The following is an 18,481-nucleotide window of genomic DNA, read 5'->3' on the forward strand; positions in this document are numbered from 1 at the left end:
GTGCTTATAACTATACTTCTTTTTGCAACCACCAGAGAGAGTATCTCTTGGCTCTGATATTTTGCAGGATGGAGATACTGGCATCCCTTCCTTCTCTGTACTTCTCCTCTTCCTTCCATCCCTAAACCGCTGCATCATACTTTAACATCCTTAAGGTTGACAGCACTTGCATTCTGTTCTGTAATCACGATTGTCTTCTGTTATCTTCCTAAGTGCTGATTCTATATTTGAAAATCAATGCATGTATATACTATGTATAGTATATACGGTGCATATACTATGATGACTGTTCTTTGAACAATAAGTTTCCTGAGAGTTTGCTGTGTCTCAGGCACTGTTCTCTAGGCTCTAGGGATAACACAATGAACAAAACAGACAAATCCTTGCCCTCTCAGAACTTTCATGTCAGTGGAGGAGACAAACAATTAACAAGGTAAATATATAGAATGTATGGTATGACAGATAATGAAAAGTACTGCGAGGAAAGTAAAGCAAGGAAGGAGAATAGGAAGACTCAGGCTGGGGGTTGCAATTTTAGGTGTTCTGAGCAGGGAAGGCCTCACTGAGAATGTAGCCTCCAGAAAACAAGGCAGCAAAACAAACAACCATCTAGGCAAAGGGAACAGCATTCTAGGCAAAGGGAACAGCATTCTAGGCAAAGGGGACAGAAAGTACAATAGCCCTAAGACATGAATGTGCTTACTGTGTTCGAACAAGAGCAAGGAAGCTCATGTGGCTGGAGCAGACTGACCAAGAGGGAGACTTAGAGAGGAACAAAGAAAGAAGTAATGGGGAGCAGAGAGTGCAGGACTGTGTAAGTCATAGCAAGGACTTTGACTTTTATTATAGGAGAGATGGGAAACCTTGAGAGAATTTTGAACAATAGAGTGACACAATTTAATGTACATTTTAACAGGACCACTCTGGATATTGTGTCGGAAAGAGGCTGAAGGGGGCAAGGGAGGAAGCAGGGAAACTAGTTAGGAGATAACTGAAATAATCTAAGCAAGAGATGACAGTGGCTTGAAGTAGGGTTGTAGCAGTGAAGGATAGGAGAAGTGGTCAGAATCTGGATATATCTGGAAGGTAGAACCAACATGATTAGTGAATAGTTGGATGTGAGAGGGAAAAAATAGAGCCAAGAATGACTATAAAGGTTTTGAACTGAGCAACTGGAAGAAAGGAGCTGTCATATAAGTAGAAGGGAAGACTGGGAAGAACAGGTTTAAGGGAAAAGATCAGGGACCCAACTTAGGCAGTTTGAGTTGCTGTTTCAGTTCTCTATTACTGCATAACAAATCACCACAAAACTTAGTGGCTTAAAAAAAACAAGAATTAATTATCATGTCTCATGGTTTCTGTTGGTCAGGAATTCAATGGGGGTTAACCAAACAGTGCTTGTTTAAGGTCTCTCATTGTAATAATCCCAGTTTTAGCACTGAAAGTCTTGTGTCCTGGGAAGCCCCTCCCAAGGATGCGAAAAGTTCTGGGTTTCAGTGATGGGTGAAGAATTGAGGAGTAGGGGTAGTACAATACCCGTACAGTGGCCAAAAATATAAGGACTGAAAGCAGGGCTGTTTTTAGTGTCAAATGGATACAGCATGAACTATCTGTCCAGTCGTTACCATCACTCACTGATTTTTCGCCTCACCACTGATGTTGGCAACCACGATTTGCAGTTCACAATAATGGGTCACCCATTGTTGCCTCACTTCCAGTGATGTGAGTTAGGTGTGCAACATAAGTGTGTGTGATCATGGCGTTAACAGTCCAAGTCTGACCTGGCCTATGAATTAACTGTTGTGCTTTGAATTAAGATTATAGAGGCCACCTTGAATAATCAGGATAGATCCCCACCCCGAAATTGGGTCCGGATGTTGTTACTGATGCACACACCAAGAGGCTATGGAAAGATTGAATATTTACACCACTGAGGTCCCTGAGAAGGGCAGGGCAGGCCTCTCAAGCAGGTCCAGAATGCCTTGAGAGAGCTGAGGTAGGAGACATACTGGCTTGGGGATTTTATTGTGGTGAGGGGATGGGGGGGTGAGGGTTCCCAGTACGAGCAGGGACTTGTGTGGCTTGAATCTCCGCCAGCACCAAAGGAGAGAGCGCTCAGGCTTTCTTAGCAGCTTGCCCAGACATAGGGCTGTCGGGGAGATGAAGGGATAAGGTCTAAAGCTCTTGGCTGTCAAACATCAAAATGGAGCCACTCTCCTATTGCAGAGATAGTGCTAGGTTAATTTTTTTTTTTGCAGTACGCGGGCCTCTCACTGTTGCGGCCTCTCCCGTTGCGGAGCACAGGCTCTGGACGCGCAGGCTCAGCGGCCATGGCTCACGGGCCCAGCCGCTGCACGGCATGTGGGATCTTCCCGGACCGGGGCACGAACCCGTGTCCCCTGCATCGGCAGGCGGACTCGCAACCACTGCGCCACCAGGGAAGCCCTAGGTTAATTTCTTTGTTGTTGTTAGTTTCTGCTTTATTACAAAGTGAATCAGTTATACATATACATATGTTCCCATATCTCTTCCCTCTTGCGTCTCCCTCCCTCCCACCCTCCCTTATCTCACCCCTCTAGGTGGTCACAAAGCACCGAGCTGATCTCCCTGTGCTATGTGGCTGCTCCCCATTAGCTATCTATTTTACGTTTGGTAGTGTATATATGTCCATGCCACTCTCTCACTTTGTCACAGCTTACCCTTCCCCCTCCCCATATCCTCAAGTCCATTCTCTAGTAGGTCTGTGTCTTTATTCCTAGGTTAATTTTTAATGTGAATATTGTGACAATGTTTTCTGAAAGTTCAGATCATGAAGATGGGAACTACTGTGATATCACAGGCATGACCCAGATATCACTGAAACAGGAGCCTAAATGGATTGGGTTTTTTTGTTTGTTTTTGCTTTTTGCTTTTTAAATTTTGCCCATTCCGTGCAGCCTTTGGGATCCTTGTTCCTGACTAGGGGTGGAACCTGGGCCGCTGTGGTGGAAGTGCCCCTGTGGAGTCTTAACACTGGACGACCAGGAAAGTCCCAGACTGGGGTGTTTTAATGATAGAAGGAAGGACACATACAGCTGGATTAGGGAAGAAAAGAGCTGAACCTGAGCGTGCTGTACAATATGCAGAAAATAATTTTGTATTGGACATGGCAGAGGAGGAGACTGTGAAGACACATACGGAGAATGAATTTCACAAGTCTGGGATTAGACAGGGAAATACCTCTAAATTAATCAAACGGTTTTGTGGTCTCCCAAAGAAACACCACTGTTCAGTTGAAAATAGTGAGCACAGAATTAATTTGGGCTAACCACACGACCAACACGCATGATTGTATCACTCCCTTTGTGGCACTGTGGAACTGAGTAGAGTACCATATACTGATTCACAGGTTGGAACTAAAAATGCCCTGTGGGGAAATTTGAGAACAGGTACATCGGCCTCTGTATTAAGTTGCTAGGGCTGCCACAGCAATGTAGTGCAAACCAGGTGGTTTAAAACAAACAAGCAAAAAATTAATCCTTACAGTTCTGGAGACTAGAAGTCCAAAATCAAGCTGTTAGCAGGGCCATGCTGCCTCTGAGGTTCTAGGGAAGAATCTGTTTTGAGCCTCTCTCCTAGTTTCTGGCGGCTCTGGCACTCCTTGGGACTCCTTGGCTTCTAGGTTCATCACTCCAGTTTCTGCCCCCATCTCCCCGTGGCCATGTTCCCTGTGTGTGTGTGTGTGTGTGTGTGTGTGTGTGTGTGTGTGCGCGCGTGTGCAAATTTCCTTCTTACAAGAACACCAGTCATATTGGATTGAGGGCCCACCTTATTCCAGTATGACCTCCTTTTAACTTGACCCTATTTCCAAATAAGGTCACATTCACAGGTTCCAGGTGGACATGACTTCTGGGGGGACACTGTTCAATCCAGTACAGCCCCTTATGGTGCAGAACTCATTCTGTCAAATCTTACCTATGATCATGCTTTCTACAATATATAGAAATGAGTCAAATAACAGCAACAAAAAAATGTGTACCCACTCTTAGGTATTTTAATTTGAAAATGGAGTTTCAAATCATTTTCTTGATTTTTATGAAGATTTTAATAAAACTGTAGAAAACACAAAATATTGTTGATATCTTGTCCAAATAAAAGCTAGAGTTTATCTGTCTGCAGATTCAGCAGAGAGTGCAAATGTAAATCTTGGCAAGTTCTATTCAGTCTATAAACTTCTATAATATGGACTTGATAATAGCAGAGCTGCAAGTCAAAAAAAATTTACATTTGACTGTATTCAGTTTTACCACTACATAAAAGGAAAAATGGATGTCTTAAAGGGGGTAGGCAGTTCATAGAAATATTACTGGAAAAGAAAATAGAAAGATTAAGAATAACCTACTATAGGACTTCCCCGGTGATGCAGTGGTTAAGAATCTGCCTGCCAATGCAGGGGACACAGGTTCGAGCCCTGGTCTGGGAAGATACCACATGGCACAGAGCAGCTAAGCCCATGTGCCGCAACTACTGGAGCCCGCGCGCCTAGAGCCCGTGCTCCACAAGAGAAGCCCCCGCAATGAGAAGCCCGCGCACCGCAACGAAGAGTAGCCCCCACTCACCACAACTAGAGAAAAGCCAGTGCACAGCAACGAAGGCCCAACACAGCCAAAAATAAATAAATAAATTTATAAAAATAAATAAACAAATAAAAAAATAAAATAACCTACTACATCATGAAACAGAAGAAAACATGTCATTGTTATTTTTTATTAAATACAGATAATATCTGTTTAATTAGTACTTTGTATTTATATTCTCCTTTTAAAATATGTTTATAGATCTTAAGAATATACAATAACATAGCCTACAAAATTTAAATATCCAATATAGAGTATTTTTAAAAGATAAAATAAGTTGCTATATCAAAGGAGAACTATTAAAATATTGTTATATTTTTCTACATATATTTGTTTAATTATTCCTACTATTAATCACTTCTAATTGTCATTGCTAACTATCTTGTTATTGTTTATTTAAATAATAGCATTTATATTTATGTGCATATATTGATCTCTAACATTCTGTTTTTGAGAATAATTTAATTAAAATTTCAAATAAAAATTAGAAACAACTCCATTCATTTAATTAGACATCATAATTAGATTTTTCTATTTGTTTAACAAAATTGAAATGTATAGCCAGCTAGGAAAAAAAAAATTTGAATCTAGCAACCATTATTTTAATAGGAGGTAGACAATATTTAACACTTTAGAAGATGAGGATTAACTGTAATTGAAATAAATACTTCACGATATGATTTAATAAAATAGGTACTAACTACATTATTTAATAATATACACCCAATCTGGAGGAAATCACATAAAAGTTTTATCTGTAGCTTTTATCTAATGCATCTACTAAAAATTAGTAGTCCCAGAAATCATTCCAGTTACACTGTAAAGAATCAGTGTTATTAACTTACACTGATTTGCTGTTCAAATTCTTTCTAGCTAATGGCATGGCCCTAAGGATGAATACTAAGAATAGCTAAAAAGATTTGCCAATACTAAATACATCTTAAAAGCCATTTTTAGCATTCAGTATTTTTCACCAATCCTCTTTGTTCTCCTGAACTCCCCCCAAGAATGCTCTAGGATCTTGACAATAGTCCCAGGGGTGGAGGAGACTAGGTCTTTCAACAAAACCTGTCATCACTTCCACCACTCCACTCAATGATATATTACACTGAAAACATATCAGTGTGGGCCAAAATACCCTATTTCTAATGCTGGTTTCCCTTTAACTGAAATATACTTAGAACAGAGGAAGACAGACAATCCAACATGTTTATGACAACTTGCTCCATCATGAAAAATAACTGCCCTTTGGCTTGGCCCAGGAGGCATGTACAGCATGGGGGCCACCTCTGAGGTTTAAGGTGGTTGAGAGGTATGCCTTTATTTTGTAATGTGAGAGGAGAAGCAGAAACTTTTTAGGAAAGAGTCCAGACAGATGTTGAGCATCCAGGAGCCCATTCCCTTAACTATTCTCTTCTTGAAAGCAACCACAGTTTGAAGACCACTGGTGCAGGAGAGGGAGAGCAGATGGACATGTGGCATGTGGCATGATGGTAGGGCAGCATTGACCACCCCCTTGTGGTTAACCATAATGAATTTAAAGTGAAACTAGTCATGTGTTTTCCATTAGCCACAGTCGGTTGAGCTGATACAGAGAGGAAGAAGGTAGAGAACTGGATTTAACCAGGGATGTGGATTTAACCAAGCATGTAGTTTTGAGAATTTAAAGATATGATACAGGCAGACAATGAACAACAGAAAGGAAAAAAAAACAGAAAGAAAGACAAAAATAAAAAGACTGTTCAAGAAAGAAAATGTAATCACAATGCACTACTAGATTCTGTAGCAGAATCTAGTACATTCTTCAATAGACTTCAGCTCCTGCCTCATCATACTCTCTAAGACCAGTCTGTCTACCCCCATTCTCTTTGTTGTGGATTTAGACGTTTTCTATTTTTATATGATCTTTATAAAGGTGTTGGCAGGAAGAGGTGATAAATATGTGTGTAGTTTGTCATCTTGAGCAAAACGTTCTCAAATCACATTTTAAAAGATCACTCCGGCTCTTGGAGAATGGATTTGGTGGAGGAGATAAGAGTAGTTATAGTGACCTTAGGAGAATGTTGCAGTAATTCAAGTAAGGGGTGCTGGTAGTTTGGTCTAAAGTGGTAGAAGTAGACATAGAGAAAAGCACATGGCGTGGAGAATTATTCACGATGACATGACTTAACTCAGTTATGGACTAGAAATGGGAAATAAAAAAGAGGTATTTGGGGCTTCCCTGGTGGCGCAGTGGTTGACAGTCCGCCTGCCCATGCAGGGGACACAGGTTTGCGCCCTGGTCCGGGAAGATCCCACATGCCACGGAGCAGCTGGGCCCGTAAGCCATGGCCGCTGAGCCTGCGCGTCCGGAGCCTGTGCTCCGCAACGGGAGAGGACACAACAGTGAGAGGCCCCCGTACCGCAAAAAAAAAAAAAAAAAAAAAAAGAGTTATTTGTCCAGGCTTCTTGCTGATGGTTATACTCACTAAGATAGTAAACACTGAAGTAGGACAACATTTCTGGAGGAAGATCATTACTATATTTTTAGAGCTAATGAGCTTGAAGTATTATTGTTATATCCAAGTGAAGAGGTTAAGGATGAACATGCTATACACGTTCAGAGGTAAGGTCTGGAAGGACACATATATTAGCGAGTTGTTGATGGTGTTATCCATGGGTAATGAGCCAGATGAATGTATGAGCTCTGTTAGGAAATGAATACAGAGTAAGATTGTAATGCACAGTAAGAAGGGGGTTGTAGTATAGTGTAAAAAAAAGCCCACACATTCCTCTCATCCTGGTTTGCATGACTCTTTACAACATGATTTTGCATCCTATGAAGAGGTAGACTTTATTTCTCCAGATCTCTTAAAGCTGGACCAGTGTTGTGACTTGCTTGGACCAACAGAAAACAGGGAAAGTAATGTTGGGGGACTCAGACCCTAGATATCAAGATGCCTTCAGCTTCCACTCTTGCCCTTGAGCCTGCCACGTTAAGAAGCCTAGATGAGCCTTCTTAAGCATAAGTGACAATGAGAGGGAGGTTCAGCCAGCAGCCGTCGCTAACCACCGCGCATGTTCATAAGTTCATGTTCGATCAGCCAGGCCTCAATTTGCTATTAGATGACTTTTGCTGCCTGAGTGACCACAGGCAAGAGCAGCAGAACCCCTCAGCCAAGCCAGACCCAATTTGCTGACCCACAGAATCATGAACAAATAAAATATCTGCTAGGTTTACGCCACAAAATTTTGAGGTTATGCAGCAATAGATCACTCACTGATGCAGGAGCCCAGGAGAGAGTCAAGAAATTCTAATATTTAAATTTCAGGTAGAGAAACAAAACCTGGCCCAAAGAAAAAAAAGTGGTAGCTAGAGAGATAGGATGAAAATCAGGAAGGTATAGTGTCACAGCAACAAGGAATAGACCCACAGAAACCAAGAGGTGTTTTGTGAATAAGGGAGTATTAACAGTGTCAAATATGGCTGAAAGGTCAAATAAGATGAAATGAAAAATTCCTGATGGATTTAATGACAGGGATGTCATGGTGACTCTGACATTTAGGGCAGAGGGAAAATTAATAAGTTCAGGTTTAGACAGAGTTTGAGATGCCAATGGGATATTTAAGTGCGTCTGTCCAGCACATAGTTAGATTATATGAGCCTGAAGCCCAGTGGAAAGTTTTTGTTTGTTTTTTATTTAAAGTAGCCTTTGAGTTGATTCTTTTTTTTTTTTTTTTTTTTGGCTGCGTTGGGTGTTCCTTGCTGCGCGCAGACTTTCTCTAGTTGCAGCGAGCAGGGGCTACTCTTCGTTGCGGTGCGTGGGCTTCTCATGTGGTGGCTTCTCTTGTTGCGGAGCACGGGTTCTAGGCGCAAGGGCTTCAGTAGCTGTGGCATGCAGGCTCAGTAGTTGTGGCTCGGAGGCTCTAGAGCTCAGGCTCAGTAGTTGTGGTGCACACGGGCTTAGTTGCTCCTCAGCATGTGGGATCTTCCTGGACCAGGGTTCGAACCCATGTCCCCTGCATTGGCAGGCGGATTCTTAACCAATGTGCCACCAGGGAAGCCCCCAGTGGAAAGTTTAAGGCTAGTCAGCACGTAGGTGATAGAGCCATTAGTGTGGCTGAATCCCCAGGGAGATGATGTGGCGTGGGATCTTGGGGCGCACCAAGGTTTTTAGAGGGTCCACACTGGCAGGAAACACTACAAAGAAGCCCATGAATTAGGAGAACTGAGAGAAAGATGTGTATGAAAGCTAAAAGATTAGAGTTTCAGAAAGTAGTGAGAAGTAACTGTGTCAAATGCAGCCTCTGTTCCAGTAAGGCAGGAACCAGAAGGTCCCCGCCCATTGAAGCTGGCACTGTTTACCAGAGCAGTTTCGGCAATGCTGGGCAGTGACTGAAAATTAGAAGATGGACGCCGATGGGTAAGGAGACTCGCACAGAGAGGAGAGGGAAATAGGGAACTTCCAAGGGCCAAGTGTCTTGGTTTTTATTTATTTTAGTTTGTTTTAAGGCTATTTGACTTAAGCTTGTTTATTAATTGAGAGGAAAGAAGTAGTTAAAAAAAAAAGAGGGTTACACTCTAACGGGATATTTTTTCCAACATGCACTTTTCCAGCTTTCATGAACAATTCTTCTACTTGTACTTAGTTTTTACAATATCACCCTTCCTCTTATAAAATTCCCAGATTTGTTTGCTTTTTCCATTAGAATTTTAGGTTAGCTGACTCCTGATTGAGTTGGGGAGAGACAGGGCATTTTTCTCACTTGGAGCTATCTTCCAAATCACAAAGGAAGTATCTAGTATTCTAAGAATTCCCAAATGACGCTAAGAAAAGAAGTGAAATTTCCTAGTAAAACAAATTTGAGAAAGGCTATACATTTGAAATCTCCCTCTGAGAGACTGACAAAGTATATTAGACTGACAAAGTCTTCCTCTGAGACTCCCTACATTAAGGAAAACAAAAATAAAAACAAACCAAAAAAACAAAAATCCCCACCCTGGTAAACAAACTGTTTTCCTGGAGAATACTTTTTTCTCTGGTTGTTATTAACACATCGAAAGAATTTCCCCTTAACACCAGTTAGGAAACCCTGCCACAGCAAATTGGTTCTATCTAAATTCTGTGGATTCCTGTAAGGTTTTTACAGTAGAGCGGGACTTCATCTTACCTCTAGATTTAGGGACTCATGTTACCTCAGGGACTTGGAGCCCTCTGTAGACTACCCACAGTGAAGAAGAGTGGTGTCACCACCAACTGCCTTGGGGACCTTTCTGTAACAGCAGGGTAGGGTGTGGAATTAACAAAAGATTGGACTGAGGATAAAGATGGTCAAGGACAGGTCAGCAAGAGACAATGTCGTTAATTAAGGCTAATGAAGTTTCCCACTCTGTGAAAGGATTGGTCATTTATTACAAACCTTCCCAGAAGGATGTGAGTTGAAGACAGGATCAAAGTGCCTCCTTATATGTCTGGAGGAAACAATCAACTAAACTACAATCACCTTAAATTAAGACACACAATTGGAGGTAATAACATATTTCGAAGTTCTGATGGAATAAAGAAGAATCAGGAGGGACTTCCCTGCCGGTCCAGTTGTTAGTACTCCGTGTTTCTCCGTGTTTCCACTGCAGCGGGCACGGGTTCCATCCCTGGCCTGGGAACTAAGATTCCGCATGCCTCGCTGCGTGGCTAAACTGAAAAAAAAAAAAAAAAAGACGAAGAAGAATCAGGACATAATGCCCATGGAAATGGGGTGATCCACCTTATGGGTTGAAAGAGGGAAATCTGTGGAGCACAAATTTGTCAGTGTGGCCACGTGCTGTCTTCAGCATGACTCAGAGAAGAGCAGAGAACAGTGGGGTTCAGGTTGGTTCCACTGTGAACTCTGATGGGGTCTAGCCTGAACTGGTGGCCAACCTTCCCCTTCCCATCTTATTGAAATGATTAAGTACAACTAACCTTTAAAAAAGAAAAAGATTGCTATTTCACATATATCCTAATATTTAAATTCATCCACACATCAAGAATTGGAAGACAGTTATCATTTACACAAGACTTAAAATAACAACGTTTTGGCTCCAGGCTCCCTCTACTGTCTCTGCAATAATTAACAAACATTTTATGGTACTCTCCTGACTAGATTCCAACATTTATGAAAGTCAAAGCAAACATAATCTTGTACAATAATAAAGGATATCCTTAGTATCCTTAGTATGGTAATCAGGAAGTTAACTATTTGGAGAAAGCAGAAAAATTATAAACTAGTTAATGAAATATTTATATAGACAGAACCATATGAAGTTGGTTGACCATTTTTCATTCACAAATGGCAATTTCATAGGGTTCAACCTTATATATGAACATTTAGTCGTCAAAGAATAGTAGGATGTGTGTGTGTGTGTGTGTGTGTGTGTGTGTGTGTGTGTGTGTTTGGGGGGGATTATTACCTTTAATAACCTCTACTATGAAATTCCCTAAATGCATTGGTTAACTTACATGATGTTTCTTGGCCAAAATTAACTACAGAATATGTTAAATCTAGTGTCTTATAAGAATGTATATGTTATAACTTGGGTTTAGAAAAAAGAAGTCTGCCTTTAGGTTAAAAAGTGTAAAGATACAAAATGTTTCACACAGGAAGGTAAATGAAAGAAATGTAGAAAAGCCTTATGTTTACAAGAGGAAAGCTGGAAATAGTTAACATTTTAACTGTGAGAGGAGGAAGCAGGGCAATTTACATATACTTCAAACGATCTCACACTATTGAGAAAACCTGCAAATCCTGCAAAGAATTAGAGGGAAAAGCCAAAGTCAATACACTTCAAATACCCTTGATGTTTCACAGACACTAACGAGAAAGCATCTTCTGGGTAAGTTCACACTTTGCACAAAATAAATATTAATTCTGTTGTTGGTAATTTTCCAAAAAGTTAATATTTTACAGTTCAGAATTTTATTCCTTAAGTTTGCCTTTGAAGCTGGAAACTTGCTTTTTGAAGTTATGTTTTCATAATCCTAGGAATTCAGTCCAAGAATGAAAGATGCCATTAAAGATTTATTTACAAAGATGTCATCAAAACCTTTTTTTTTTTTTTTTTTTTTTGCGGTACATGGGCCTCTGACTGTTGTGGCCTCTCCCGTTGCGGAGCACAGGCTCTGGCCCAGCTGCTCCGCGGCATGTGGGATCTTCCCGGACCGGGGCACGAACCCGTGTCCCCTGCAACGGCAGGCGGATTCTCAACCACTGTGCCACCAGGGAAGCCCCAAAACCTTATTTTTATAGTTACTGTTCACCACTTAAATCTTATGCCTAGCGTAGTGTCTAATATAAAATAAGCACTCAATAAATATTCTTGAAAGAAGGAAATACCGGAGAGGAGTCAGAAATTTCCGAATTGGAGACTGGTTGAATAAATTATGGATAAATTGTGGTTTATACATACTATATAATGTATAGCCACTAAAAATGTTTTTGAAAACTTATTAAAGACATTGGGGACGTATTAAGACATTGGAGAGAATGTTAAGCAAAGAGGGATGCTAACAACGTGTACGCTATCTAATACAAGTTTTATAAAGTAAATATACACATGCACACAAAAAGACTAGAAGGAAAAATAAAATTATTGACTAAGGTGGTTTTTATTGTTTTCTTTGTTTCTCTTCATCTTGCAAGCTGTCTGTCATGAGCATGTACTACTTTTATAATCAGAAAAACACTAAATGTTAAACATTTTTTATGATGCTCTGCTAACAATTAGGTCTGTGATAAAAAAAAATTAACCATTGGGCTTCCCTGGTGGCGCAGTGGTTGAGAGTCTGCCTGCCGATGCAGGGGACACGGGTTCGTGCCCCTGTCTGGGAAGATCCCACATGCCGCGGAACAGCTAGGCCCGTGAGCCATGACCACTGAGCCTGCGCGTCCGGAGCCTGTGCCCCGCAAAGGGAGAGGCCACAACAGTGAGAGGCCCGTGTACCGCAAAAACAAAAAAACAAAACAAAACAAAAAAATTAACCATTAAAAATTGTGAGTTTAAGATAGTTGTCGTGGGGTGATTCAACATTTTTATAAGTGTGTTTGGCTCTTCCCCTTCACTTTGTTAGAATAAACTCTCACTAGATACATACTTTCGTAATTTATTCAGCGGCCTGAATGCACCAGCCAGAGCTAAGTTGTGCTCTACGTTTGAGTATAACACCAAAAATAACTTCTGTACAAAAGTTACAGAGGTAGGTAAATTCTTTCTTTTTTTAAGCTTGCCATCCTTTTATTCACTATAAAATACACCACTTATGTCCACATTGCTTAGTCCTCTGCCTACAGGTGTAAAGCTCCAAAGCATCCAAAGGTCTAGGGCCCCAGAAGTGGCCAAAGTCACTCAGTGTTTGAGGAACAGTGACATAGAAGCCCACAACTGATAGAAATTATACACCAGTGGTGACATTAACCACAGAATATTGAGGGGCAGGGACATCTCCCCTTCTCTCATAATTTTTTTTTAATCTTCCAGTTTTATTGAGATATAACTGACATACAGCACTGTATAAGTTTAAGGTGTACAGCATAATGATTTGACTTACATACATCATGAAATGATTACCACAATAAGTTAGTGAACATCATCTCATGTATATACAAAATTTTTAAAAAAACAAAAGAATAATGTTTTTTCATCAGAGAGAAATAAAATAACCAACATGAGTTTAAATAGGCCCTGGGCCAGGCACTTTACCTAATGATGTTTAATCCTGACAGCTACCCTGGATGCAGAGACTTTTATTCACATACATAATATTATAGTAAAAGTAATCATAATAGCTAAGCATTATTGATCAATTGTCATGTGCCAGGCTCTGTGTCAGGGGCTTATTTTCTCTCAGTTCATGTTCTGAGCAAGTAGTCTTATCATCCCCACTTTGCACTTGAAGACCCTGGCCCAAAATGGAAACCATATCTCTTTAACCACTTCTCCATGTGGAGAAAATATTTTTATTCTCCAAGGTCATTAAACCATTTTTGTCCCTTCTTTCAGGAACAATAAATAAATAATGAGGGCTTCCCTGGTGGCGCAGTGGTTAAGAATTCGCCTTCCAATGCAGGGGACACGGGTTCGAGCCCTGGTCCAGGAAGATCCCACATGCCGCGGAGCAACTAAGCCCGTGCACCACAACTACTGAGCCTGTGCTCTAGAGCCCATGCTCCGCAACAAGAGAAGCCACCGCAATGAGAAGCCCGCATACCACAACGAAGAGTAGACCCTGCTCACCGCAACTAGAGAAAGCCCACGCACAGCAACGAAGACCCAATGCAGCCAAAAATAAATAAATAAATAAATAATGAAATCACTACATTCTACAAATGGGCTTGAGCTCTTCTGTTGCAGGAAAGAGGGGTGAAGAGGAAGTTTAATCAGTTAGATTTGGGGTTTCTTACATTTCCTTGGAGCAGGACAATGGGAATTGTCAGACATTACCCATTTATCAACAGTAAGCAAATTCATCAAAACGAATGTTTTAAAAGGTATTGATCAAGAAATATAATGAATTTTCCTTGGCCTTTATTGAACAAAAAGTCTTCAGTCAAACTTAAGATATAAGGGTGTTCCTATAACAGAGGAGGTAGTAGTTTGCTATGTCCTTATCAAGCTAGGGATGTATTTGTCAAGGATTTCACTGAGCGCTCTAAAAAAACATCCATGCTGAAACTTCCATTCTGGCTTTTTCCCTTTGCCTCTTTCCTACCATCCAGGGCTCCAAGGAGATTTAGAGTGAATGGGAACAGATGATTAAGAGAATTTTTTTTTAATTTATTTATTTTTGGCTGCGTTGGGTCTTCGCTGCTGCGCTCAGGCTTTCTCTAGTTGCCGCAAGAGGGGGCTACTCTTTGTTGCGGTGCACGGGCCTCTCATTGCGGTGGCTTCTCTTGTTGCGGAGCTCCGGCTGTAGGTGTGCGGGCTCAGCAGTTTTGGCGCAGGGGCCCAGTTGCTCCGTTGCCGGACCAGGGATCAAACCCGTGTCCCCTGCCCTGGCAGGCAGATTCTTTAACCACTGTGCCACCAGGGAAATCCCAGGAGAATTTTAAAATAACAGAATCTCCGTATACCCTTGGTTCCTGAAATGGTCCACCTGGTTCCATTTTATTAAAATATAATTATAAAATTCACCATTTTTTAAGCATCTCTATATGTCAGAACTTTATATACTTTATGTCATTTGAGTCTGACAACCATCTACCAAAGTTCATATTCCCAGAGGGCACCTAAGAGGTTAAAGAGCGATTATACCTCATATAGCTATTTAGTGAAATTCGCATCCAGATTTGATTCCAGAAAGTGGGCTTCCTTCAAAGCACGGTGCCTAGCAACAAATCGACCCTGGTGACTCCCTGCATCCAAAGTGGAGAAAACCAATTCCTTTCTAGAAGCCAAGCTTGAGGGACAATTAGAATTTTCTAATAGAAATGCTCTCCACCCTCTTCTGTGACCAAACCACTTATTTAAGCAGTAAAACCTTCCATTGGCCAATGTCAATTTCATATCCCCCGCTAGTGGGAGGGGAGGGTCCCTGGTTCTAATCATTTGAATCTGATCTGTGGGGAAACACGTCCAGAGCCCTCCAGGAAACCCATAATCTTTTCAGAGCGACCTAAGGTTGGGGGAACAAGTCCTGCAGGGTTCATCCACATCCACGGACAACCCTCTCTCCCAACTCAAGACATCTTTTACTCCATAGGTTAGGTTTAAAACACCAACGAATCCGCCCTGCCTTTTCCCGTCTCCCCGCCATGAATAAGATCAGGTATGGACAACGAAATTCCAATCCCCCTCCATTCTGCCCTTTTCAGAGTAACTGGTGCACATGCGGACTCTCAAGTGAGTGTGTCCGACGGTGCATGCAGTCAATTCTCTGCACGGTAGGAACCCAACCGCCGACCTCTACTGGCCACGGGTCACTGGGGGCGTACCTTCCTAGACTCCCGGATCATGCTCCGCCCCCGCCCCGCCCCGCCCCGCCCCCTCAACCCTACCCCAGGCTCGCCCCGCCCCTTCCCCCTCGCCCCTACGCAGCTTCCTAGTCTCCCGGCGCGCGCAGTCTCGTCTCCATGGCGACGCGGCGTCTATGGCTCCTAGCTCCCAACACCAAGCCGACCAGGAGCTGGGCTAGCTTTCTGTGTCAACCCTTCAAAGCTGGTCGGCGTGAGAGGGCCACAGGCGAGTAACAGGCGCTTATTCGACCACGGTCGCCCTCATCATCCAGGAGAGCAGCCTGACCCAGTCCTCACCTCGGACTCCCCCAAGCCCGGCGCCTGAGCTCGCAAACTTCTCTGCCTACTCCAGGTTCAGGCTCTGGCGCCCCAACGCAGCCGAGGCAGCGCGCGAGGAGGTAGGTTCCGCGCGGCCGGAGGTGCAGCTCGTAATTGGCTTCCTCCTCTGGCTACAGTCGGGCACTGAGAAAGGGATATTTGTGTCTGGGTGGGTGTGATAACTGGGCAGTTTTGACAGACGTGTCTACACCACCATTCTCTGAGCTGCCGAGTCGCACGCGCCAACTCCTCCACCCCCCCCCAAAAAAAACAATGAAAATAGCCACGTTCTTCCATCCAAGGGCTTCCGGCTACTTCCCTCTGTCCGCAGGCACCACCACCCCCCTTTTCTTTTCTTACTTTTTTTTTTGAAACTTCTTAATGGCCAATAGGAGCGAGCACTCAGCTGGCTGTAGTTAACACGTCATTACTCCCTAGTCGACTTGCCATAAAAAATTTCTGTGGAATTTGAACAAATCATTTAACCTCCCCGGGCCTTGTTTTTATCTTCTGTAAAATGAGGGGCTTGGACAGCGGATCACTTCTAAGGTCTAGTCTCAGCCTTCTGTGAGATAACGAAATTGACTTGAGATTTCTAAAATCAAGATCCTGGGGTCTTTTGACTACTCAAACTACTCTACACAGTGCCCCTATAGCATTTTAGTTAACACATAGCATCACTATAAATTTATCGTCTGACTTCCCAGAGGGCATAGGTGAATTGGAGGAATCTGTTATGACCCCCAAGAGACCCTGGAAGTTGCTTTTTAAAAATAAATCTGAAAAAGACACTGAAAATGTCTTTTGATTTGTTTTATTCTCCTAAAAACCAAGTACAATGATCACCAAGTCCACCTTGTTAAATTTTTTTTTTCTAGTTGAAGTTTTGTTTTTTTAAATCTCAGGAAAACAATAGCACACTGCTCTTTAAGTGTTAAGAGTTTACCCAAGCTGAATCCAACACCTTTGTAGGATTCCACTGCACCACTCCAGAATTCCAGAGCTTCCTACCTCACCACCACACGCATTCAGCACCACCATTTGAGCTCAGTCTTCAATGTTTTCTCCCCCTTCATTGCCCAAGCCAGGCCCAATTATGCACTTAGAACGGACTTCCTTAGTCAGAGTTCATCTTCCGCACTGTCCTTGCTAGGCTGTAGGTAATAATAACAATAGTAATAGGAAGAGTTGGAGTGATTATCATTGTAGTAGGAGATAGGTGCTACTGTTATTTATTATTAGCTATTTATATTAACCCTCACAGTAACTCTGTAAGGCAGGTAGTATTGAAACCACTAGGTGGCGTTTGGGGGGGCTCCAAGGAGCTCTGGTGCTTTGTCTCCATGAAGAAAGAATTTAGCGAGAGGCAAAGTGGTAGATAAGAAGTGATTTATTAGAACAGGACGCCCATGAGGCTTACAGGAGGGCAGGCGAGAGGGTGCTGTGCCCAGAACTAAGTGAGCTACAGTTTTGTAATCAAAGGAAAAGTGGGGAAGGGGGAGCCCCTCTTCTTCCTCATTCTTGAGTAGACATTATGCTTCCATCATCAGTTCCTCCTCCATGTTGGGCGGGGGGGTTTTCTTATCCCTGCATGGTCAAACTGAGACTCTCATGGTGCAATGGAAATGAGCAAAAAGGTGGTAACATATACTAAAATATGGTAAATCATCTCAAGTTTCAGTATAATGTCACCTTTTCCTTATATGTTTGTTTTTTATGCACGCAGAAGAGTGTGTCCTAAGAATCATTAACTTACTGAGGTCACTGGGCAGGATGTGGGTCTCATTCCACTATTGTTTTATTGTCTTGGGGCTTGTCTCAGGCTTCTGTCGCATGGTTTTGTTGTTAAGCAAACCTGCCTTCTTGACTGATCATTAACTTACAGGGGTCTCGCATACTTTTTTCTTTACTTGCAGTCCCCTGGGGGATTAACTATTTAATCACTCTGTCCCTATTTAATCACTCTGTCCCTATCAGTATTTTTATTCTCATTTTACACTTTAGGAAAGTGAATCATAGAGGGATTAAGGAACTTGCTCAAGATCACACAGTTTGCTGGGATTTGAACATAGGCAGTCAGACTCCAGAGTCTGAGCTCCTTGCACTACATTCTGCTGTAAAGGAAATATATAAAATTTACAGATAGTCATTTTTAATTATGAATGTAACTGATAGATGATCACTGAAACCATTTTATACACATTTGAGACTATACAATGAAATATTGCCCTCTGCCTGTCCTATTATGTTTCCCCACTAAGCTCCTCTAGGATGGAGGATGGTGCGTAATCATCTCTGTCTCTCCTCACCACAATTTCAGGGCCTGAGCATGTAGCTGCCTACTTATTAAATCATTCTTTGCCTATTAGAATAAAAAGTAGCTTATAAAAACAAATAGCACAAAAGGATAAAATAATTGCACATGTGGGATGAAACAATATATCTTTCAGTGTTATAAGAGAAACCTAAAATGAGAATTTTGTGAAATCTGAATTTTAAATATTGGTAACTCATTTTATAAATCAGTTTTCTGAAGCTTTATAGAATCCAAATAAAACCTATTTGGCCCTATTGGGTGC

At 41.9% G+C, this 18,481-nt stretch overlaps 1 protein-coding gene and 1 long non-coding RNA gene across 9 annotated transcripts in view; both read left to right on the forward strand.

Moving 5' to 3' along the window:
- Positions 1 to 356: 356 nt before the first annotated feature.
- LOC125965001 (uncharacterized) lies at positions 357 to 13,942 on the forward strand. Its single transcript, XR_007478418.1, has 3 exons — positions 357 to 1,996; positions 12,745 to 12,829; positions 13,633 to 13,942. It is a non-coding gene; the product is annotated as an uncharacterized LOC125965001 (long non-coding RNA).
- Positions 13,943 to 15,673: 1,731 nt separating this feature from the next.
- Positions 15,674 to 18,481, forward strand: part of ERICH2 (glutamate rich 2) — a 30,432-nt gene continuing 27,624 nt past the window's right edge. For 7 of the 8 annotated variants that reach the window (XM_033423555.2, XM_033423550.2, XM_033423554.2 and 4 more), the window contains exon 1: positions 15,675 to 15,982. The gene's annotated coding sequence lies outside the window, so the exon portion shown is untranslated. Of the gene's footprint in view, positions 15,983 to 18,481 lie in introns of all 8 variants that reach the window. The other variant, XM_033423549.2, reaches the window with a different exon arrangement.

This window comes from Orcinus orca, chromosome 7 (assembly GCF_937001465.1).
Source record: "Orcinus orca chromosome 7, mOrcOrc1.1, whole genome shotgun sequence".
Classification (NCBI taxonomy): domain Eukaryota; kingdom Metazoa; phylum Chordata; class Mammalia; order Artiodactyla; family Delphinidae; genus Orcinus; species Orcinus orca.